Source organism: Stegodyphus dumicola, chromosome X1 (assembly GCF_044657685.1).
Source record: "Stegodyphus dumicola isolate Sdum_Otavi_A_Nest chromosome X1, ASM4465768v1".
Classification (NCBI taxonomy): domain Eukaryota; kingdom Metazoa; phylum Arthropoda; class Arachnida; order Araneae; family Eresidae; genus Stegodyphus; species Stegodyphus dumicola.
The window spans coordinates 36021119-36046652 of NC_140780.1; the positions used below are offsets into that span (position 1 = coordinate 36021119).

Below are 25534 nucleotides of genomic sequence, written 5' to 3' on the forward strand. Positions count from 1 at the left end.
TCTGTAAGAGCAAGCATAGCATAGGATGGCCACGAAAGAAGACGAGATATTGCGTTGAGTGGAAGAAGTTCCTAGAAGAAGCATTCGAACCATTGCCCGTGATATTGTAGCATCTCTATCCCATGTATGACACACATTATGCAGGGAGAGTTTACATCCATACCAGTTGCAGCGGGTCATTGCAGACTGAGGATTGTCATCGACGAGTGGAATTGCTGGTACCTAGACAAATGCAACCAGAATCCGTCATTTTCATCTTGCATTCTCTTCTCGGATGAAGCCATTTTCTGTCATGAAAGGATCTTCAGTCAACCCAATGCTCATGTATGGAGCCACAGCAGCCCATGAAGTATGCAGCTACATGCTGCCCAATGACGGTTTTCCGTGAATGTATGGGTGAGTATTATTTGCATGGTTGAAATACTGGAGGGTCGAAAATATCGCATTTTTCTGGAGGAGTTACTGCCACTATTACTCAGCAATGTTCTGTTTGGAGTGCAATGTGATGACTCTAGGGTGATGGCTCTAGCATGATATGGTTGCAGCTCATTTTGCCGTGTCGTACTAGATTACTTGAACAATACGTTTGCGCATCAGTGAATTGGACGTGCAGAACCCGTCTCATGGTCTCCACAATCCCCGATTTTTCTAGCCTGGATTTGTTCTTGTGAAGGACCCTGAAAGCCGTGGTCTACGAGACGTGTATTGACGGTAACGCGAATCTCGCCGCAAGTATCTGCAAAAGTCCGCAACGTGCAGGATATTTTTGAAAGAGTTCAACAGTCAGTGCATCGCCGTTGTGAAGTCTGCTTTACGTTGATTGGTCAATTTTGAGGACTTGTTGTGAAAATGAAAGTGTACATCTATTCTAGATTTTAAAATACGTAAATTCTTTATTCTCTAAATAAAGAGTTTTTTCACTCATTATTGGCTTGTCTTTTCTGCATCCATTTTTATCCTCCAGCTTAACAGAGGTAGTATCAAAATATTTGTTGGAATCTACCGTGATTGCAAACTGACATTTGAAGGTCATAAAAATAAGAATCAAATATCAATTTGATTCTGTAATTGGGTAATGTAATGCTTATGCTGAGGTGGAATCAAATATATCTTTTTATAAATTGAATGCCGTTCAGGTGATACATTTAAATAACTCTTTAAAAATGTGAATTCTTAATAATGTAAAGTTTGAACCAATCCTTTTACCTTCATTATTTGTACAGTGCACAAAAATATCTGCACTTTTTGAGGATGTTAAGTATTATTCTACCCTAGGGCTGGCGGGAATAGGTATTAATATTTGTATGAGGTTTAGTACATTTTAGAAGAAATGCTAATGAACTTGTATTTTTTGACTCCCTCTACATTTTTTTAGAAATAAAGGGGAACTTTTTTTATAAATTCAATCACTTTTTTTATATTACAAGAGCCTTTTAGCGATTTATGTTAAATTCAATCACTTTTTTTTTTAAAATTTCAAAAGCCTTTTAGAGTGATTCATCTGTAACATGTAAAAAAGCTGAAAAGACAATAATTGAATATTTATATCTGAAAGTATGTAATATGTGCCTAATTACCATCAAAGACATGGGAAATATGATTGTTATTTATTTAATTTGTGAATGAAAGCATCCGAAATAATTAACAATTCATGATGCGTGCAAACTTCACTTTCAGATCCCAATCAAGATCTTAAACTGTATCTGTTACACAGATTTACGTTCTTCTTTTTTAAAAAAGCTTTTTTCCACCTTAAAATATAAATTTCCGTCTTTCATATTTTTCTAAAGGGAATGATTTAAGTTTTTATTTTCCTTGGTTAAGAAAATGTGTATATTGTGTGTACATTTTAAAATAAGTTGCTATAATACTTAAAAATAAGTACCAGAATGAATGATTTTCCTCCTCCCCATCTCGTGAATAATATACGTGCTATAAAGGGGGCTCATACACCTTAAACTCCTTATGATCTTCGAATATGTGACTGTTGCAAGAATTGGGATATTTTATTTATTTTAAAAGCAATTACTTCTAACATTCTACAGCTGATTACATAACATAGTTGTTTTGGGAACTAGTAACCAGAAAGTTTGTGTTGCCACAAATATTTTTGTAATTTAATCGGCTTTGGGGCAAAATTTTTCGTCATGTTTCCACCTTGCGCGCATGATATTTTAAAAATGCCTAATGGTACATACTTGAAATCTGGTGGAATTCTTTATATGGACACTATTTTCTAACTGAATCAAAAATCTGATGAATATTTTAATATTAAAAAAATTTATGCACGAAAACATTACAGATTTTTTTTAATAAAATGCATTTTATAAACTCAACTTCAAATAAAAGAAAATTGAACATGAAATTCTTAGAATTTTTGGTTCACAGTAGGTTCCAAACATTATAAAAGCTATATATTAAATATGGAATTAAATTATGCAAAAGAATGTTTTAAACTTTGCGCCCAAGGTGGAACCATGACGAAACATTTTGTCACAAAGCGGATTAAATTACAAAAATATTTGTGGCAACACAAACTTTCTAATTATTATTTCAGAAAGCAGCTATATTATGTAGTCAGCTGTAAAATGTTAAAAGTGATTGCTTTTAAAATAAGTAAGTTATCCCAATTCTTGCAACAGTCACATATTCGAAGATCTTATGGTTTTTAAGGTGTATGAATCCCCTTAAGTCTGCTAAATGTCTATTAAATAATGTAATATTAATGTAGATTTTTTTGATTAAATGTTTGTGTGCTCTGCAAAATATGATAAACGTCTGTAATATATAGCTTTTAAATATCAACAACTCCCCTGCAAACTAACTTACACTTTTAAGTACATCACTTGATTCTGAATAATCTCAGTATCTTTCTCCTTTGAATAAGCTTCCTATGCCTGAGGATGCTAAAATACTTCTTCCGTGCTCATTTAATCAAAGCGCCGTGTTTTACTTCTTTGCATTTTGAAAAATCTTTCTTTCTCTTATTAAACGCACTGTTTGTTTTTTATGTACCTTATTATTTACATTTTTGCAAGGCAGCTTTGTAAATAAGAAAAAAATGTTTCTTTCTCTATTAAGAGTAGTATAAAAAATTTAAAAGACATTTCTCAAAATTGTGTTTTTGAAGTGGCGAAGTTTCTTTTTCATTTTTTTGGTGTCCGGGCAACACATTTTATAACATATTTTGATTAGTATTTCATAATAAATGCTTTTGACTGCTGAATTTTTCTTTTCTGTTTGTCATCAGTAGCTTTAACCTCAAATTATAAAGGTCTTCAGCCCCCAAATTAGGAAAATAACTTTCTGGCAGTGGCAAAGCAGATAAAGTAAATAGGTTATTATTATGACTGGAGAGTTAGCCATAACCATAACCGTATACTACGAGCCATTATAGAATACACTATTATCTTTAATATTTCATACCTTGGATTTTATAGCGCATTTTAGGGAATTTTTATTTCCTCTTGCAACGAGTATTTTTTATTTATGTAACTTATTACGAATATAAATTCCAAAAAATGCATAGAAAAGTTTCGGTAGAGAAACTGCTTCGGCAGCATTATAATATTGCTGCATATTTTGCACCTGGTGAGACAACTTCTGAGGGAATATTGTGTCTACGGGAAAGAATTAAAAAAATAGTTTTATGGTTCGCATGAGCAACCATTATTTTTCTTGGATTCTAAGCTACTGCAAAACCTTTTCCTTTTTGATTTATGGTCAGCAGTAATCGTAGCAGCTGTTTTCCAAAAGCAAAAGCTCTAAGAAAATGCATTTTCTTTTTCAGAGCTTCTGCATTCTTTGTAGTTCATCGCGGTGAATGGTTTGTTACGTTTTCATCCTCCTTTATTTTACGCATTATAAATAACTGAGCACATTCAGATCATCAGATAAGTTCGAGAATATATAGCTTAATTTAAAAATAAAACCTTTTAAGAAATATAATTTTACATTTCAAATTTTTTCAAAGAAACTAACAAAAAATTATAAAACATTCATTATTTTTGTATATGCTATTTTACCTATTGCCCTCGAAAAAATATTATCACCCACCTGCATCTCCTAATTTTATTCGCTTCAGCTATTCTTCAATTTGTTTGATTTAATATAATATAAAAACCTGTACTCAAGGCCTTATGTATGTACAAGACAGAGTATAAGCAACACAAATCATATAGTATTTATACGCATAATATACTTATTTGTGTTATGCGTTCATAGGCATTGCAAAGGAAGGTAGGTTATATTTACTCTACGACAAGCCTGTATACTTTAGAAACGGGTCTTTCACTGAATACTTTCTGAGAAAAGTTGTTTTGTAGTCATTTACTCATTTATTCTCGTAAAATTACGGAAAGCTAGCTTGTTCGACCACAAGAAAAAAAGACAAACGTTTGTATCAAACTCACAAAATAATGGGTACAGACATTTGTATCTGTCACGGTTCTTGGAGGCATATGTGTCATAACCTGATATAAATGTCTTATTTTGCTTAACGAATGGCTCCTCCTTCTTATAAGTAATATTCTAATTGACGAAAGAATTCATAGATTTTTTTACTTTTGTAACATCTGTTTCATTTTTTCTGAAAACCGAGAAGTCCTTTTTAACTGTAAGGATACCTTCTTCGGTTTTCTGAAGTCCACTTTTCCTGAAAAAGTAAAATGATTAGATATCCTGAATTTCGTTCAATATTCGCTTTTCAATGCCAAAATGTCTATACATTGGCCTTCATGGCTCACAGCGTTGTCATAATATTAGGGATTAATACCCTGAAAATATCCCGTGAAGAACATTTCCCCAAAGAACTAGCCTTGATGTGCTTTGGCATAATAGTTATTTCTAATCTTATTAAATTAAAATCTATTTAGAGGTAAATAATTAGATATTATGTAACTGCTCTAGATAAAAGGTATTTATGAGTATATGCATAAACGGTAAAAGGAGTCCCTCAATCATGTATGACGTTTGTTCTTTTAATTCTACATGAAGCATTTATATTTTACTTGCTACATACCAAGCTATGCTCTTTGCTTTGATCTATAGTCATTAATTCCTTTCGCTTGAGCGAAAAAAAAAAATTCCCCCTCCTTTAATAACTTTAACAGAAAGTAAATTCAGAGTTAAGCGATATTTTAGTAAAATCGAGGAGCTCACCTTGAATGTAAGGAACTCCCCAAATGTGCACGTAAAGCGAGTGCGTGCTTGAGGGGAAAAAATCCCCCTCTGTAAAAAAACTCCCCGCGGGTGAAGTTAAAAAGGAAGACTCTGATCCCTTGTCGCTTGGAGGCACATTCAATTCCTGTGCCACGGCTGAACCATTGCGTCGCCTGTCTTTTAGTTGGAAAGGCCTATCATTATAGACCTCGGCCCTCATAGCCATGTAATTTGTGTCCATTACTTGTACTGGTCTGCCCATTCTAGCCCTCGGGTCTCAAAGACTGTTTTGCAGGTATAATAATTATCGAAACTGGATATGAATGCATGTCAACGCCATCTTTCGGAAGTTTTTCTTTATTCCTTTACCACAAGTTGGCTTTTTTTTTTCTTTCAACCTACTCCTATTCTAGCTTTTTATTTTATTTTATTTCGCTTATTTATTTATTTTTTTTTTTAGGCGGAAGGAAAGGTTTTCTAAATTTAATTATAACAATGCAGTTATGAGAGTGTACGCTTGCTGTAAAAATATTATTTTTTTCGTTTAAATATAATTTTGGAATAGAGTTAGGAAAGCATTACATTTCTAGATATCTTCATTACTATTAGGAAACCGAAAATGAGAAAAATATTTTTGAATAAAGAATTTAAGTATGCAGTTGAAATATGGAACTTACAATATTAAATGCTGCATAAAATGTTCAATTTTCCTATGCAAGCTAAAACTTTGCAGGTAAGACTACAGATTCATATGCAAGTTAAAACTTTGCAGATAAGACTACAGATTCATATGCAAGTTAAAACTACAGATTCATATGCAAGTTAAAACTACAGATTCATATGCAAGTTAAAACTACAGATTCATATGCAAGTTAAAACTACAGATTCATATGCAAGTTAAAACTTTGCAGATAAAACTACAGATTCATATGCAAGTTAAAACTATGCAGATTAGTCGTTTTATTGTACTTCAGACGGAAAAAGTGGTGAATTAGTTACATTTAGAATTATATTGAATTTTATTGATTTTAGCCCAAAGGGCGTTAGTCCAGAAGCGCTATTAATTTCGTTTTGGCATTTTGCGTCGAAAACTTTAAGTGGTTTCACTTTTGAGTTTGTTGACACAAAATATTATCGCCCTATGTTATATTAAAAGAAATTATAGAATGTAGAATCTGCATAAATGTATGTATGTTTCTCGCATTGTGATAAAGCAACGGTACCTAGAGCCATCAAATTTTGAATAACGTAATCTTCCACAGAATATGGAAATCAGGAAGCCCTAATTCTTATTTGAAATTTGTTTTATTATCGATTTAATATTTTGTAACACTTTAACGGATTTTTGATTAATATACGAACACATGATACGAAAAAGAAAACATTTTTATCTCCAGCGCGCGAGACTGTGTATCGGAAATTCTAAAGGTACGCAGATTTTAAAATTAATTTGTGATATTTCTGTTGAATTGAATTTTATGGTTTAAGTGCGAAGAACATGATATGTAATAAATAAGGTAACACACAAAACGTTAAAAAACGCCCCTTTGGGAATAATGTAAAATCTGAAAGCATTCAGATTTTATTTATTTATTATTTTTTTTATGTAGCTCATTTCACATGCTGTGTCTTCCTTTTCTTTCGAGTTTCTTTTTCTTCTCTCTTTCTTGCTTTTTTTTTAATTAAGATATGTATTTTCCAAAACAAAGCTGTTGATGATTTATTTTGTTAAGTTTGGTTGCAAAAGCTTATAGCCTGAAATGCTAAGTATTAAAAATTAAAACATAATTACACCAATAAAAATAGACAATGGTAATAATCATTTTTATAATTCTTTTATATAATATACTTCATTAATAATCTTTTAATAACTTATAAATAACCCGAATCGTCGGGCTCAAAGTCAAAATAACTACAAAAATTAATTAATTAATACAAATAAACAAATAATTAAATTGGTTTTTACTATGCGATAGTTAAAAGATTATGCATTACCAGATTTTGTAATCCTGATTGTTTGCAAAAATTCTTTTATCTCTTCTAAAAAGATTCTTTCGAATTTTGTACTAAATTTTAATAAAAGGAATGAACGGAACAAAAAACAAATCTTCATTATGAATATTTCATTTTCAAAAGTGCCCGCCAGCTGCCGAGCGGTAAAGTCGCTGAACACTGGTAGTTCGGTCCGAGGTTCGAATCCCGCGAACGGGCTAGCTGCATGGGCGTTTTCGTGGTTTTCCCTAGGTGTAACGTGTATACGAGCCAGTTTCCCTTAGAAAGTCCTCCACGAAGGCATCCCTCCCCTTAGGCAGATAGCCCTAGTGTGCTTTGCCATAATTAAATACACCAACACCAACATTTCAAAAGTACATACACATTAGGGGACGCGACTCTGTTTTCATGTAGTTCCTTTTCCTGAATTCTTATTGAAAGTAAATTCGTATTTATTCCAGAATAAAAATAAATCGAAAGTTTTTACTCATACATGTAGCATTTGTAAATTAGTATTCACCGTTTCCCTTAGAAACGAGCCAGTTTCCCTTAGAAAGTCCTCCACGAAGGCATCCCTCCCCTTAGGCAGATAGCCCTAGTGTGCTTTGCCATAATTAAATACACCAACACCAACATTTCAAAAGTACATACACATTAGGGGATGCGACTCTGTTTTCATGTAGTTCCTTTTCCTGAATTCTTATTGAAAGTAAATTCGTATTTATTCCAGAATAAAAATAAATCGAAAATTTTTAATCATACATGTAGCATTTGTAAATTAGTATTCACCGTTTTGGAGGATGGATAGAAAACATTTTTATAATTTAATTTTCCGTGTTTTTAAAAGTTTAATTTAATTTTACTTCATGATAATTATTATATAAAGTGATTAAATTAATTTTTCAGGCTCATGTTTATCAATACTCAAATTATTGATAAAGTCGAACTTTTTAAAACGTTTTCTTACATTTGTGCGAAAAGACTTATACAGTCTTTGTTTCATTAGATGATTCATATCTTTAGAAAATATAAAAGATTCAAAATTAATATCACGAATGTCCGATACATTCTTAATTTGACTATTCACGATGCACAGTTAATTTTGAAATTGAATTTAGCGTATTGCAGGTATTCTATTAAGGGAAAAAGGGAAATTGTTGTATGTACCGTATTATACATCAGGCATCTAAGTCCCCCCCCCCCCACTTAAAATGCGTTTCATCGTTCGTTTTAACACAATAATAACTGGACTGAGAGAACATGCTCTTATTCCTGACATAATGTCATTATTCTTATTTTTATAACGTACATAGCATAAGTTAAAAATTAATCAAAAAGGAAAGCAATTATTCCAAGCTTACATTTTACTTCCTGAATACACGTTTAGAAATTTCTATACCATTAAACTCATATATCTAATCATGGTCCCTGCAGTACTGATTAAACAACTACTTCTAAAGTTATTTATTTATTTTACAAATGCCAAACATTAGTGTTTAAGCCATAACTTCACGGGCTCTCCGGTACTTTTTAACAAGGCCTTCATACTGTGAATGTGCAATACAATTATTTAAATGTTCAAAAATCATGGTCATTAAAGTCACACAAAACACAGTTTGGGGAACCTACCACTCCAATTCTATAGAGGTGGTCTCGCAAGCAGTCATGTCCTGTCAGAAGTTTAAATAGAGCTGTATAGTCACTTTACTTAACCTGTTCCGCCAAACTAAGTTAATGGCACTACATGGTTAGGAAGTCATCCTAGTCATTGCTAGTCGTATGAAAAGCAAGCGGTCGATTAATGAGTTTATAAGGTACTTCTCCCACCTTCTTGGCGAGCCTTTGTGGTGTAGTGGTTTGCACACTGGGCCGGTATTTCAGAGGTCCGTGGTTCGAATTTCGGCGAAGGCTTTGTTAATTTTTCACCTCTCCTGCTCCCAAAAAATACCTAATGTCTCTACAGTGGCGCTCGAGCTAAAAGAGTGGTAGATGTTGATTCTCCCCACCCAGAATTTGGCGATTGGAGCCCCTAAAAACTCCAGTCGCCCTTTAAAAGGGGGAGTATATAAAGTATTTCTCCCACCTTCTTCGCATGCCTTCGTAGTATGGTGGCCTGTACGTTGGGCCGGTATTTCAGAGGTCTGTGGTTCGATTCCCGGCGAAGGCGATTGCTAATTTTTCAATTCTCCTGCTTCCAAATAATACCTAATGTCTCTACAAGTTGCATTATCAAAATTCCTTTCTTAGTTAATGTATCAGCTCCATTTCTAAAGTTCTGGCTCATTTAACATGTTTAGATATATTGTAAGCATATATTAAATTTAAAATCTTAAACAAATGAAAATATTTGAAATTTGTATTAGCTATATTTGATATATCATTTGAAGGTTATACACCTTCAAATGATATATCAAATATTGCTTCTTCAAAAGAAAGCTTCTTTAAAAGAAAGGGGGAGGATATATGAGAATGGAAATAAAAATACATATCTTTACTTTGCTCCTTTATTCTGCTATAATGCTTAAAAACAATTTTATCTCTAAACTACTTTGGGGCAATCATTGTTTATGATTTGCTAGCTTACTTCCAAACGCTGAACTTACAAACTAGTAAACAATTTCAAGTGCACTATGATCTCATTCGCATTTTGTTGGTTGTCTCTCATTTCTCAAAACAGAAGGATCACCAAGCTAGATATTTGAGTAAAACAGTAAAGTAAATAATGCTTTTTCTGGAATAGGACTGAAATAAGCTAAATGTTGAAACTTTAAATGAATTATGTGTTTTGCCATTTTTATAATAAGGAGACGGTTTATAGTTAACTTAGTTACCAATTCTACATTTAAACGTAAATTTTACGGAAAATTACTTAATTTTAATTCTTATTTTATATCTTGTTCTTACGAGTTCTTTTCATTCCTATTTTTCTGGCACTTTTACCAATTCTTTCTTTCTCTGTTAGGTTTAAAACCTCAAAATATGTTATCACACTTAATTTTAATAGCAAATTTAAAATTAAATAATAATTGTTAATAACATAAGCAAGTAGATATCGGTACAGTACCATATAATTATACGTTTACGTTTCATAATAATCCTATTAGTATATTAAAGTTCTGAAGTTTTAAGCAAACTCGAGATATTCATTAAATCTTTGCTGAATCAAGAGCATACGTTGAAATTGTAGAACTAAGTAGGTCTAGTTAAACGTAGAGCAATTAAATGAAAAGGAAAATAATGTATGTTTTGTGTGTTTGTGTTTTGCGTTTTAATTTATAACACAGTTTTAATGAATATAAAATTTCTGAAAAACTGTTCAGCAAAATTGTTCAAGTATGAAGCTCACAGCTAAGAAAATATGTGCTTTCAATAGCATGAGCGAAACTAGTACTTTTGCCTCTCCTATAATAATTTACATATTTTACGTATGTTTTAAATTTCAGCTTTACTTTCTTATAGCATATTATAAACTTAATAAGCGGAAATACTGCCTTTGACTAATATGGTATCTTTAATGCCAGTAAAATTTAATTGCATATATAGTCAAGTTTCATTATGTGGTTAAGTACTGTTTGTTTGAATTCTCATTTTACCCAATGGTATACGTCTTAAAAGCATATGGACAGTACTTATCTAAAATACAGCACAGAAGGTGTGAAGGGAGACACTTATGATAGCTTTCTCTATTCAAGTCATACATAGTCTTCTCGCGTCTCTTATAATTTGACAACCAAGTAGGAATTCCAAAGAAATTGCTCTAGGAGGGATCTTCATGGAGGAAAATGATCGAAAAAGATCGAAAAGCGTCATTGTCGCAGTGGTTCGACGTTTCTCTCCCCCCTTCTGTAATATGTCCAAACAAGTAATTGGCAACAGTGACAAGACTGGACCGCTGATTAGGAAGATCAAAGACACCCAAATAACGGGTTTCCTCCAAGCCCGGGGCAAATGAAAGCAGCTGAAGGTCGACAGGTATTATGGAAATGAGAAAGTCGGATGGCGTAAGTATTTACTACGTTTGCTGTAGGGTTCTTTTAATAAGGCATGCAGTACATTTACTTTTATTTATTTCTCCATGATTACCGATGCTTCAATAAAAGCGAAATTTAGGAGAATAAATTTAAATCAACTTGCTACATTTGAAGCATATTTTCCTAATGAAATATTTATCACCTTACAAAAGCAACCTATGAAAAGGTTCTTCGGTTTTATTTTACTCAAGAAAAATGTAAATCGGATAAAAAAAACTTCGAGCGGCTTTAATAGAAAAATTTTATCCCGAGTAGTCAATAGTGTCTTTTGTTAGCAGACTGTTTTACAGAGTTGATTACATACTCCTTGTGAAATAAAAACTCTAGACCAATTATGTGCACCTAGAATGAAATAATAAGAGACTTGATCATGAGAGAATGCATCTACTATCATCCAAGACTCAATTTATGAATAGTATGCCATTTTTTAAATGTGAATGCGTATTCTGGCGAAAAGTGCATTTTTAGAATTATTAAGACTAAATGAGTTATCATTAATCATTTTATTATGGAACGTAAAAGTATTTATACTAGACAGTAATTTATTTATTTGATTTCACTTTCCCTTTCTGAATAAAAATTTCAAACATCAAAGAATACAATGTAATTAATTGAGCCGTAAAGGTCCAATAACGGATTTGATTGAATAGTTGCAAATCCGTTATTGACAAGCAATACAACCTTCATTTTTAATGGTAGGAGTTCGAAATACGAGCTTACCTTTTAATATTTAAATCCAAAATACATCCTTAAGAATTGCAGATTAATCAATAAATTATATTTTAACGTAACAAGATTGACTTTTGCCGCCCAAGGAGGACACCGGCGAGTTATAAACGCATTAAAACAGGAACATTAAAATAACATAAAAGAGTAGCTGATGGGTACAGAAATAAAAAGATTGCAAGCAACTTAAAATACGTTAAAACAAAACATGTATTTAAGTCAAGCGAAACACAGTATTAATTTTTTTAATCATGTAATTTTTGCATGGGTAATATGCAAATAAGGTACCACAGAGTTCACCAATAAAAGCCTAATAAATTTTAAAAATGAATTAAATTTCTTAAAATTAAATTATAGAAATAATTTCTTATTTTAAACTTCAGACAAATTGTTTGTTTGCATTTAGTATGAAAACTTCTCTGTAGGAGGGTCAAGTATTTTTCCATATGTGTGTGTGGGGGGGGGGACATGTGCAGATAAATTTCGGATTCTGTTACACTTAAATAAATTTTTTAAAAAATTCTTTGACACATCAAATAAATTTACGAATGTGTATATATATTTAAATAAAAACACAGTAACGTCTATTATATCTTTAAAAAGAAAATGCATTCGAAAAAATAAATTGAGTCTATTTAGAAACCCATAGTGAAACATACGTATTAATTCAACTAATATTTTGTAATTTCAGAATAGGTTGCGAGAAGAGATAAAAATGTAATTAACCATTTTAATAGATCTGAAGAGTCCTCTGACAACGTTGCATATAAATTTGACTTATCTCGATAATAAAGCACAAAGACGCTACGGTTAGACCGCCAGAAACCTAATGAGTGTGGACCACTTCCTTTTCATACACCTCCTGGAGTTTGCGACACTTGAAAGCAATTTAGTGTTTAGAAAGGATGCACGTTGAAGCCCCAATCCAATTACCGCATGTCAGTAGCTGGAAAGTTGGTCTTTAATGAACTGGGTTGAAGATTCCAACAGCTGGAAATCAGTCCTTCTGTTCGCTGCGGGGACCACTCTTGCACATAATAGTCGCTCATTCCTTCATTCTCTCGACATGCTGGCACCTTCATTCTTCGGAAAGTCGGCTTTTCATCGCAAAACACTCAAATCCAATCGGAAGAGTTATTGCGGAATCTCAGCTTGGGTTTTCAAATAACAGAGTTTTGTTTTATTTCATTTTATTGGAGATTTCAGTAGTTAGTTTATTTAAGTAATTTTAACCTTGCTTTTTAAAAGCAGAAACTTAAAATTAGCTTTCGTGTAAATGTCTAATAAACGTAATCATGTAACCTATTGTTATTAAAACACATAAGTTATTATTTTAATAAAAATTTTCATATTTTCTCATGTAAATTTTCGGACGTTTTTGGGTTCCTTAGGGCAAAATGATCTGATTTTGAGACATTTTGAATATGGAAATTTTACATCAGGAAGTATAAATACACAAGATAATATTTATGAGGTTTAGACGTTAGGGTAAACTTAAAAAAATTATCTCAAAGAAACAAAGATTAGACTTTCAGTAAATTGCAGTTTGATGATTGATAGTGACAATATATTCAGCAAAATTATATTTGCCATATTATATGATTTAAGAGAAGTATAAATGATATTATGGTTCGTGCTAATTCTAGTTTCATTTAAGAGAAATTCAAGGATTTATGTACTCATTTTCCTCAATGTTGGAATTTCTCAATCTATTGTAACTTATAAAAGGAGAAAAAGATAAAAACGAATGCTACTCTAAAATTCTACAAATTGGTGCAGAATTCTTAGTTTTGCTATTAATCATGTTCTTTGCTGAAGGGAGTGGTATCGAAAGACATTTCTCTCCGTGAATAAGAGAGTAGGAAGCTGCTCGCAGTCATTTTATAGCACTTATTTTATAATAATATGATATTTTTAACTAAGGAACCATCGTAGCTACTGTACAATACTCACTAGTGCATTGCTTTCTTTACTGTAAGTTCTCCCATGCAATTCAGGAAATTTTGCACTAATAGAATCTTGTACAGTAACTCCAATTCTTAAGTTGATATACCGTTTAAGCTCATTAGTTTGTCAATGGCCCACTTCACATTATGGTCTCTGTTAACCATCATTGCAAATGTGTGGACTTGTTTTATCATACATTTTGAGAGATATATATTTTAGTTTTTCTCAAAGATAATAGTCGAAAAAATAAGTCGAAGGATAAATATTTCAGCGTATAGGTAACCATAACAATTAGAAATTAGAATATTTAAGTCCTATTAAATGGTTAATTTTAGAAATTTCTTTATACATTACAAAGTACTATACTATTGTGCGCGTGTATTGTTATGAAAATTCTTCTCTATATAGGCATGAAATGCACATGCATAAAATATTATTTCTGAAAAGCATTCCTTATTGAATTCAAATTGATTCGTTAAATACTTTCATTTTGCTATTACGATAAATTACGATATGTTTATACTTGTTGATGAGTTTTAATAACCCGTTTCTAGGTGCAAAAAAAATTCCTCTCCTTCTAATTATGTAATGTTTACCATTCCAGAAAGATTTCCATCTTTCAGAAATAATTAAAAACCGAAAACATAGAACAGCTTATCTTTCGTTCTATTTGTAAATATATTTATAGATCCATTTATCTATTCACATATTCTGCTTATCCATATCTCTGTATTCAAATATTTCTAATAGGATTCTATTAAACTTCTGAACAATAATCGAGGTTATTCTGAAAGTATCTAACAATTTTAACCAGTTAAATAATCCAAAACGTACGGTAAAAAGATGGATTTAAGTTTTGAAATTTCGATTTTCGCGAGTACTGAAATTATGGGGGGATAAAGATCTTATGAAGACAAAAATTATATGATATTAATAGGTAATCCTTCTTCTCTCTTTCTTACACTGAAAACCTGATATCTCTAACAATATAGTCTTCAATGTATCATTGTCACTCTTAGCTTTTGTACAGCTTATTAGTACTCTTTGTCTTTTCTGGTTTAGAAAGTGAAACGATTTATACTTAAGTTGGGTGTAAGATATATATATATATTTATCGTATAATTATTTCTTTCACTGTTATTTTAGGCTTCAAGACACGTTTGGTATCATTTATAAACATTCCTTGACGATCTGGAAACTTACCATACATATCTATACAAATTATTGATAATTGTTATTTAAATTATTTTACAAGAGTGCTCTGTTTCTTAAAGCGGGAGAAAGCTATTCTGCAGCATTTGAAAATAAAGAAGTAATTCAAATTTAATAATGTGGCAAAATTCAGGATGACTTTCTGCCAAAGAATAGGAATGCCTTCGTGGAAATTGCCTGTTTGCTGGGGGTTAACACCTAATATTCTGCTGTCTTAACCTCTGGTGGGGGTAAAACTTTAATGAAGTAATACAGATATTCATTCTAACAGGATGCACTATGGAATTACTCTTTCTGGGTGCCAGATACTAAAGTAAATACTTAAATAATATTATTTTGAAAATTAGAAGCATTCTCAGAATGCTAATTTCAAAATAATATTATTTGCTAATGTATTAGAAGTTGATTTTAGATACAAAAAGTACAAGCTTCTTGTTACAACGATGTAAATATGCACTGCTTTAATATATCGTCGTGAATGCAGCATTGCAACAACAATTACATGACGCACTAAAATTATAATAACACTGATACGGTTGCAGTGGCGCATTGATAATATATAAATTCAGCAATTATTATGATTCACAAAAAGAAGTAACAATGATCAGATATTCAGCTGATTATTAAAAATGCAGAATAACGAAACCTACACAAGTTACATTACTGCATAAATATCTGAAAGAAAAATATTAGAAGGCTCTGCTCCAAGTATCTTCTGGTTTTTTAGCTAGTATAATATGCTTGAGTTAAAATGCATTCGTGCTGAATGCAAGATCTGAAAGCAGTAGAGGGGCCAGAAGTAATTTTAAAAACAAATTAAATATTTTAGTAAAAAATTTTAATAAATTTAAATTTCATATAATAAAAATTAAATTTTAAATTTCATATAATAAACTAAATTTTAAATTTCATATAATAAAAATTTATTAAACCATGCACGAATAACCGTAATAATAATAAAAACGGAAAGGAAAAATTCAAATTTATAATTATTTATACCTGAAATCTAAAGGTTGGTACTTGCAAGAATGTTTTGTTCATGTAGCTTTGCAATTCAAACTTACTAGCCAACTAAATACTAAATTTAAACATTTAATATTACATATTCTGATCGAAATTTATTCTAAATAATATGTTAAATTAATCTCTAAATAACTTACTTTAACTAAAAATAAACCAAGTATGAAAACTTTCCGAGAGGACAAAATTTGAGAAAATATAATAACGATCTGTTATCTTTAATTTAATTATTACATTTTTCTTCGACACATACAAAATAAATAAGTATTGTTGGTATGTAAATAATTATAAACCTTTTTTATTTGTTACTGCAACTTGATACTTGGTGGCGTTTATAGCCTGTTTGTAGATGACTGATAGAGTTTATAGACATGGAAAATATTGCTGGAAACTATCTGCGTCATAGATTGTAGATACTCATCGGTCAATTGTTTTTTTTTCCCTTAGACTTACTATTAATTTTCAATTGCAAAAATATTTGCTCACATATAAATGTGCTCCCAAACAAAGCGAAGTATTTTTATCCTTGCAAAAATTCTTAAATAAGGGTATTTATCTTTTAACAAGTCCGAACAGAAGTTAATCAGATTTGTATCTTACAATATTTAAATAAAACTTACATTAAACTTTAAGTCAATTAGCTCCATTTGCAGAAGTTGTAGAGAGTTATTCATGTTTGTTTTTAATGATAATTGAAATAATGCAAAATCCAACTCCAAATTATTAAAAATCTTCAAATAGTTTTCCAAATTTTTCTTCTAAAAATGCCTTTTCTTCATTTTCTTGAGATTTTTCATTTTAAATAATAAGATTTAAAATGTAAGAAATATACGAAACGTTTCGATTCCAGCTGTGTATGCAGTTTAAAAATTTTAACACTGGGACATATATGTTAAAGTTTGCTAACAGAATATTATTTAATTTACATTTTTCCAGTTTTCCTCGTTTCGGCACGAGGTCCCCTCATTCCAGAATTTATGTAGATTTGAGCGGCAAGCAGTTCCACTACAAAGTTAGAAGAATTTGCACATAGGCAGTGTGTGAGAGTTCGCCTCGGCAGCCATCACTGCATTGACGTAGAAAATTTTAGTCTCTCTTAGCGACTCCAACATTAGTCTCAAACTAAATATTACAGCTCAAAGATAGAGTAAGAAATTTGAATCTCTGTCTTGATTTTAGGCAAAACTCGTAGCCTTTCTGAGGAGTAGATTAAATTGTTTGACTTTATAACAATCTGAAGGAAACTTGTGTTTAAACTTCGTCCGTGTGACTGGCAAATTATATTATATAATTTTAATTTAACCCTCGCAAGTGGTGAGTTAGAATAAATTTAAAGTTATCCTATTTTCTGTGTCTGCTTATTTTAGAGTTTAGAAATTCTAGTGGGGAAAATTCACCAGTAGAATACTTGTAATAGACTGTAAGTGAGCTAACTAATTTTATTTGAAACTAACACAAGGGATACAAACAAGCATATACGTCAACGATTAGTTTTTTCTTCTTTTCTTGCAGCTCTTGATTGAAAATAATTAAATGGCTGGTTAGGTCAGTAAGAAACTTAAATATATATCATTATGTCATTATTCCATGATTTGATTTTTTGAGTCATGAAATTTCTCTTTTATTTATTAAAAAAAAGTCTGATGTGTGCACCACATGACTTTCTTGTACGGAATATTAAATTATACGCATTTTTTCTTGCATTTTATTTAAACTTATTGGATTGACTTAAATCTACTTCGTCGATAGCGCATAAACCACAATAGAATAAATGCACTCTTTAAAATTCACTGTATTTGTTTACCATAGCGATACTTTGGCCATAGGTTCACTTAACAGCGTTACATTTCATTCATTTTTTTAAACTCAGAATGCACAAAATTTATATCTTCTTAAGAATTATATAATCGTTGCCACATGTTCTATTCAAATACTATAATAAATCTAAAGCGATGTATAAAAGAAATTAAGCAAAGAGCAACAACAACAAAAAAGAAACAGTTTTTCACAGACAATTCAGTATTTCTCATTCAATTCATTCCGATCTCCTCTCTTCGCAACAAGGAGAAAATACAAAAAAACTCAAAATGTCTGTATTTAAAATTATGAAGTAAATCTTAAACACTTATTTCCTCGAAAAAATTCCAGAAAGGATTAAGCATGATTTAATTGGCAATAATAAATGAAGACGTTACCTTTGTTGTTGCGAAGCTAAGTTTCTCTAGATTGGCAACAAATCCACTAGTCTGCTGTTTCAAATGTAAACAATCAATGTCCGCCATAAAAAAAAAAGGCACTTAAACAACTTTAAAATTGTTGATAATTCTAAAAGAATTGCATACAGATTTACTAACGGCATAAAAACCTTAACGGGAAGATAAGAACAACATAATTCAATTACCAGCAGTTGCACCACCACTAAAAAATTGAACCGTTTAATGTCAAATTAATTTATATTTATCTAATACAATTTTTATATCAGGAAAAACTTATGCGCACGAGTTTTTTTCTTTCGTAGGGATGCAGAAATTCTTCAATTACTTCAAATTCATCCATAACACCTAGTATGAAAACGGCAAGTTTTACTGTAAATCTGTGATATCAGTAGTCTGATCAACTGTTATTGAGAAAGTATCAGCCTTTATTTTTTTTTCTTTTAACTGACATCGTAAATCAGTAGCGAATTTGCTAATACGTTTCGCTACTGTGTTGGCTGACAAACTAGTAATTTTAAATAATTGTTGTTTGTCAGAGCAAAGAAGTTCAGCAGATTTAATCAAATAATCTTTTAGGAATTTGCCATAAGTAAATGGTTTCGATCATTTTGCTGTTATGTGCGGTGAGGGCAAAACTTGCTTGAACTGTTGCTTTGTTGGATTTATTTGCTGCAGTGGAAAAAATTTGTAATCACTGTAAACAAGTTTTCAGAAACTGGAACTTTTCTTCTTTCAATTTACCTTCCAATATTACAATTTTTTCATTATGATTCGTTTCACAATGACGACGCATATTGTATTCTTTTGAATCTGATATATCCTTATTACAAATAAAAGGTGAAATTATACTGTTCAGAACACCACAAAATACATAATTTTCCCATTAATCTTGGAAACGTCCTTCTTCGTCTCTTTTTCTTTTGCGATTTGTTTAAAATAAAGCGTTAAAGACATGACTTACAGTTTAACTTCGTAATTAAAATCACGTAATAAATAGTAAATAAAAAAATATTGCTGTTTACTTCAACAAGATGAATTATTGTATGAAAGAAACAATCATAAGTTATGCTCGGTTCTTTGACAAAATGTTGATCTAACATCAAGCACATATAAATAAGTATTATAAGTCGTGTGCTAACATTTTCGTACCTGCGATGACAAGGCAATAAGTTAACTGTACATATGATAATATATTTTAATGTTTTTTGAAATTTTGTTAATGAATTTTTAATGACATTGGATAAAACTGTTAAATGTGTGGAGGTATTTTCATTCAAAGTTTCTTTCGTAATACACATTATTTCCTCATTTTTTAGCTCGAAGAAGAATCAAGTACGTATGGGTAATTTATAATGAAGTTTTATATAAATTCACAAACTGTATTGAATTATTCCGGATAAATAGCTTTTAAGAAAGATAACTATGGCAGATATCAGTGTAGCTTCTCTAAGAGATATACACAAACAGCCGTTTCAAAACACATCTAAATTTTCTTAATGTGATATCTTTGGAGACAAAGTATTTTTAGTCAGTTTTTTTTTAATCTTTTGAGAATGGTTTTGTGAGTATTAAATGGTAATTTATGCTTAAAATTAACATGCTTTTATATTTCAATCTCGTGAGTATAAGCGAAGCCTAATTTAGTTTTGAATAACAATAACTAATAAATAGATAGATAAACTGAGTCACCTATAATCATTTTAAAAGGTAATACACATTTATATCTCATATTTATATGAGAATAAAGCATTTTTGATATCCTAAATCAAATTTTTTACAAGAAAAATTAAGAAATAAATTTTTTAATTGATCATACAAGATTTAAAAAAGTAAATTATTGCAATATAATAGTTTGTAGTTGTTTATTTCTTCATTCTTTTGTACCTTAGAAATGTATTTAGAAATTATAAGCTTATTATATATTTAATTCATATGCCTGAGTAATTGGAAATTAAATCAGTTTATTTTTTTATCCAAAAACTAAGTTTTGCAGGAAAGAAAATCAAGCTACCCTTTTCTAGTTCTTTCATATAAGTGACATAGATTTTTATACTTTTGTTATTTATCATGTATAGATAGACTAATAAAACTAAATCATTTCCAACACATTATATTTGCCAAGAAAAACGTTGAATGAAAATTTGATAATGCTTGTGTTTTGAAACGTTACGTATTAACACGTGATGCTAACTTTGAAATATTTTAATGTTCCATAAAGAAAGCATTATTTTTGAGGTAATGAACAAGCGGATATCCTAAAATAAAGCATTTTATTTCAATGATGTTTGCAGTAGAAGTATTAAATATTCAAAATCGTAATTAGTTATCGATGATGTATGTTTCTTAATTATATAGGTTTCTAAGCTAAGGAGGTGCATACCAGATACCTTAATATCACATAATTTAACGTAGTGTCAAACATTTCTTGAAGTGAAAATATGAACTACAATGCTGTACTTCACACTAACTATGCATAAAATTCAATCGATAACTAATAGTTCGGTTCGAGGTTCGAATCCCGCGAACGGGCTGGCTGCATGGGCGTTTTCGTGGTTTTCCCCATGTGTAACGTGTATACGAGCCAGTTTCCCTTAGGAAGTCATCCTCGAAGGCATCCCTCCTCTTAGGCAGATAGCCCTCGAGGCTTTGCCATAATCACACACACACACACACACACAATCGATAACTAATATGTACAGCGTTATATATATAGATAGACAAATAGGTAATTAACTAATAAAGCGAAAAAGGGTAAAAATGGATTTTCAAAGCTTAAATCTAGCACTAACGCAGCTAAGATTATCAATACTAAATTGAATTATTAATGGAGATTTTGCCCTTGGGAAACGAAGAGTAAAAACTTTAGTAATTATAAAATCTAGCAAAGATGAAACCTTCGTAAAATGAAGAGTTTAAAATACTGTAATTATAAAACTTAGTAATAAGTGTGATTTAATCCTGTAGAAAAGACATTAAAAATAATAATAAACAAATTGAATTATTGCTGATTCCATGAAAAATTGTTGAACTTTCAAGGGGAATCATTCTTTCTTGATAAATTCACAAACAATTATTGAGATCTAATCGTATTTCGTCCTTTTCATATATTTAAATGAAATTCAATTTAGTATAATGCAAAGAAATATTTCAGTTTAAGTAAATTCATATTAATTAATTTTTTTTGTCGAAATATTCGAGAGAAACTCCCCGATACTATCCGATTTCAAGAAAAATATGAAAACCCGAAGGCCGAGCAAAATATTGATAAAACCGATTGTCGGTCTAAACACTTATACGCAAATATTTTAAAAAATCAATTACTGTTCTATAAAACTGAAAATTAAAAACTATATATTTACAATATTTCGGTTTTTTTTTTTTTAACTTTATAGTTCTCCTTTTAAAGTCATACCTTTTTCCCTGGAATCAGCAATAATTAAGTTTGCTTTTTTTTTGTTATTATTTTATAAATATTTTTTCTACTGGATTAAACGGGCTGGCTGCATGGGTGTTTTCGTGGTTTTCCCCATGTGTAACGTGTATACGAGCCAGTTTTCCTTAGAAAGTCCTCCACGGAGGCATCCCTCCCCTTAGGCAGATAGCCCTAGTGTGCTTTGCCATAATTAAATACACCAACACCAATCTACTGGATTAAACGACACGTATATTAAGTTTTATAATTACAGTAGTTTACGTTCTTCATTTTACAAGGATTTCATCTTTAGTAAGTTTTATAATTACAATTGTTTATACGCTTCTTTTTTCAAAAGGATAATATTTGTTAATAATTTAATTTAATAATTATATAGTTAGATATAGATGTATATAATTACACACAGATTCTCTCTCTTTCTCTCTGTATATACTATATATATGCAGAGAGAGAAAGGAAGCGAGAGATAGATATAGGTATATATTTGTTTAAATAAATAAATACATTTGAACACGCAACAACTTCGCTCTTTTCCTCAAATGTACAATACTGAGCTTAAAAAGTAAGCTTTAACAAACAAAAAAAAATCAGTCTAGACTTCACAGAAACAAATAAATTCATTGGTCAAGTCCCACCCAGCTTTTTAAAATCATTCTCCAGGCATAATCTAAGGCTATCGAAAGTAGGACAGAAACAATTAAATGTACGCATGAGGTACGTTTTTCAAACAATCGCACAATAACTCGAAAATTACTTGGTTTTAGATTGAAAGGTAGTTTGCAAATTTACCATGACCATAAAAAAACTGAAATACTTTAAAACATAGCAATCTATGTCAATATTTCTCTCTTACCATAGACTGCATTCCGAGTCTTTCCTCTCTATAAATTTTAAAGTGTCTCATTTTTTATCTGGTCACGGTAAATTTGCAAGTTACCTGTTTTGTTTTGTTTCGTTTTAATCTAAGATCAAACAATTTATGTGAATGTTTAAAAAGAGTGCCGCAGGATGTGGAAAATTTGATTTTCTCATGCCCTACATTTGATGGCGCTAGATTATGCTTACAGAACCATTTGAAAATGTTCGGAGTGACTTGGCCAATGAACTTATCTGTTTTCGTGAAGTCCAGAATGTTGTTCTCTGGTTTTGTTCGTTTTATTTATTGCATGTAACTTTTAATGTTTTAGTTAACTTAACTTCTGTAAGCCCCGTTTTGTACATATGTGGTGCACGGGGAGTCTGTATGTTTTCAAAGGAAAAAAAATCTACTTAATTTATTCGATAGATTTATAACGAAATAGAAATTGAAACTTTAAAAGATAGTTGCAATTTATGAAGGCTACTCCTTTTTCGCGTATGAAAACAATGCGTTTATCTGCATGAATGAAAATTAATAAAGGAATGGCGTGATTTTATGCTATTATGGTTCATGATTACACAAAATAAAGTACTTTTCTTACAAATTTCATACTTTTCTCAATGTCAAAAATTCATTTTGTGATATAGGAAGAAATTACAAAGCGTATGTCTAGACTCTGCAACCGAAGACTTCGTTCATGAAGAAAGACTATAAGCACAAAATTAAACAGCATCACTAGATTAATACATGCGAAGCCTTAAACCACATCCACCTGTTCGCTGTTTATAAACACTGAGTATAATTATGTTTGCTTTCTTTCCTCATTCATATTAAATGTAATGTGTTTAAGGAGCATTGTACTTGATCTAAACATTTTCTTGGCAAAACTGAAGAATTTGTCAGCCTGGCAGTTTGGTTTTTCGTTTCTAAAGGTATTTCTGAGCCCATTTCTTTCATGCGTTTACATGTCTGTATGCATATTGAGTTTAGTTAAAGTCAGGTTAAATGCTAGCTAGTGATTAGTCACTAGTGAGCTGGTTGCTGAATGCTAGCTAGTGAGCTGGTTTCCTGCTACCTCAATTTATTTTTTTTTTTTCTTACTTTACTGGATAAACTGCTTCCGTTTTATTTTCAAACTTCGAGCCTGGAGATGTTAAAAGCTTCAGTAAATTCCCGTAAATGTATTATAACCTCTTCTAGAATAACTCTTGCCGAATGCAATTATATGTTATTAATTTTGCTTTTAATATATTTTCTTTCATATCACCCCTTTTTCTTTTCTTTCTTTTTTCTTATATAATTCAAATGCATGCAGATTTCGTGTCAAAAGTTGAAGGTCATTGTTTCATATGCTAATTTTTTTATTTTGTTTTTGTACATAATTATTGATCATACATTCTCGTATTTTCGGTTCTTATTTTTTCGTTTTAACCTTTCAAAATCGAGAGGGGAATATTACGCAGTCTACACCATTTCAGAGGGGAAGGCTTAAATGAAAACATAGCACACTGAAAAACGCAGATGAATAGAAGTCTTGTATTTGAAAGAACTTGGCGTTATTCAATATCAATAACATTCTTTTTACTTACATAATATCCTTTGATATATGTGCAGGCATTTTTACAGTATTACTAAAAATAAGAAGCTTCCAAACCATGTGCTGAAAACTCGTGGAGAAAATAACGCGAAGGAAAGAAATATATAAATAAATACCGTCTATATATACTGAGGGAGAGAGACAGCGATGGGGATAAATATATTCTTGATGTTGTGTTTTAATAGTTTCCATGTTACATAAGTGCTCCACTAATGCTGAATCCAGCTAGGCATATTTATGAAAAATACTTTTACAGTTCTTTCTATTTTTAAAACATCTGTATAATTTTTTTTTAAATATTTATTACAGGGTTTGAGTTTGAAAGTAGAATTAATCATTAAAACGATTAACTTTTTGCATAAGCTTATTTTTTTTCATAAAATAAATTAAAACTTATTTCTTTTACCACATTCTCTGTTATTTTTTCAAATTCATGTTCTTTTCTGTACTACGGCGATATTCTTACTGGTATTTTAGAAGCTGAAATGCTGCTCTTTGTAAGATGTATTAATTTTGTCAAAGGTTAAAAAATTACATGAAAATTAAAGCACTTATTATGCAAAAGAACAGCGTCAGCTAGCATTTGACCTGACTTTAACTAAATCTTAGCTTTCATATTGTTTACTTCTCTGAAAATATCTCTTTTACTTAAACTTATTTTAGTTTTAGTACATAATACTACACACGTTTTCCGTACACAGACCCCCAAAATACGAAACTAAATTACTTTTATGAATTTTAAGATTTTATAAGCTGAAAAATTTAAATATGCAGGACACGGGTTTAAATTTAACAAAAAAGAAAATGCTGGAACATGTTTGTTTGAACCTATAAATGCTATTATTTTTATTAGAATATCATTTAAATGCCCCGGATAGGAACTTTGAAACCTTATTTATTTGTAGTTAGAACTAACACTTTAAATTAAGGTATTTTAATAAATTAATAATTATTGTTCGTAATGTATAACAGAAAAAAATGTAATTTTAATGTCCAAGGAATATTCTGTGAAACTAAAAACAAACATACAATATATAATTGATATGACTGATAAAATCATTTTTATAAGTTTTTTCATTCTCATAAATAACAAATTTGAATGCCTTTGCTTAATACATTATTTGCGAAAGTTTTAAGTTAAAAGAAAGAGCTTTTCACTATCTGGGAAAGGGCAGTGAACGGTCTATTAGTTCTGTATTGTTGCCAAATGCCCAGGGTAAGATAGCTTTCCCGCAAAGCGGGTTTAGGGCTGCCAGAAAGTGGCAAGGAAAGGCAGGATTGCCAGATTTAGCGCAAAATCGCTTATTTAGTGACAAAATTGGCGATATGCCACAGGCGGAG

The 25534-nt window shown here is 30.8% G+C and overlaps 1 protein-coding gene and 1 long non-coding RNA gene across 10 annotated transcripts in view; one reads left to right on the top strand and one right to left on the bottom strand.

Annotated features, from left to right (window-relative positions):
• Positions 1-25534, top strand: part of LOC118184298 (protein O-mannosyl-transferase TMTC2-like) — a 797990-nt gene that overhangs the window by 340270 nt on the left and 432186 nt on the right. The window lies entirely within an intron of this gene.
• LOC118185825 (uncharacterized) overlaps positions 1-25534 on the bottom strand; it is a 149809-nt gene that overhangs the window by 50742 nt on the left and 73533 nt on the right. For 2 of the 7 annotated variants that reach the window (XR_015038397.1, XR_004757655.2), the window contains one exon: positions 6712-6923. The exons of the other annotated variants lie outside the window; for them this stretch is intronic. This is a non-coding gene — a long non-coding RNA (uncharacterized LOC118185825). Of the gene's footprint in view, positions 1-6711; positions 6924-25534 lie in introns of those variants that run through there. 7 annotated transcript variants of the gene reach the window in all.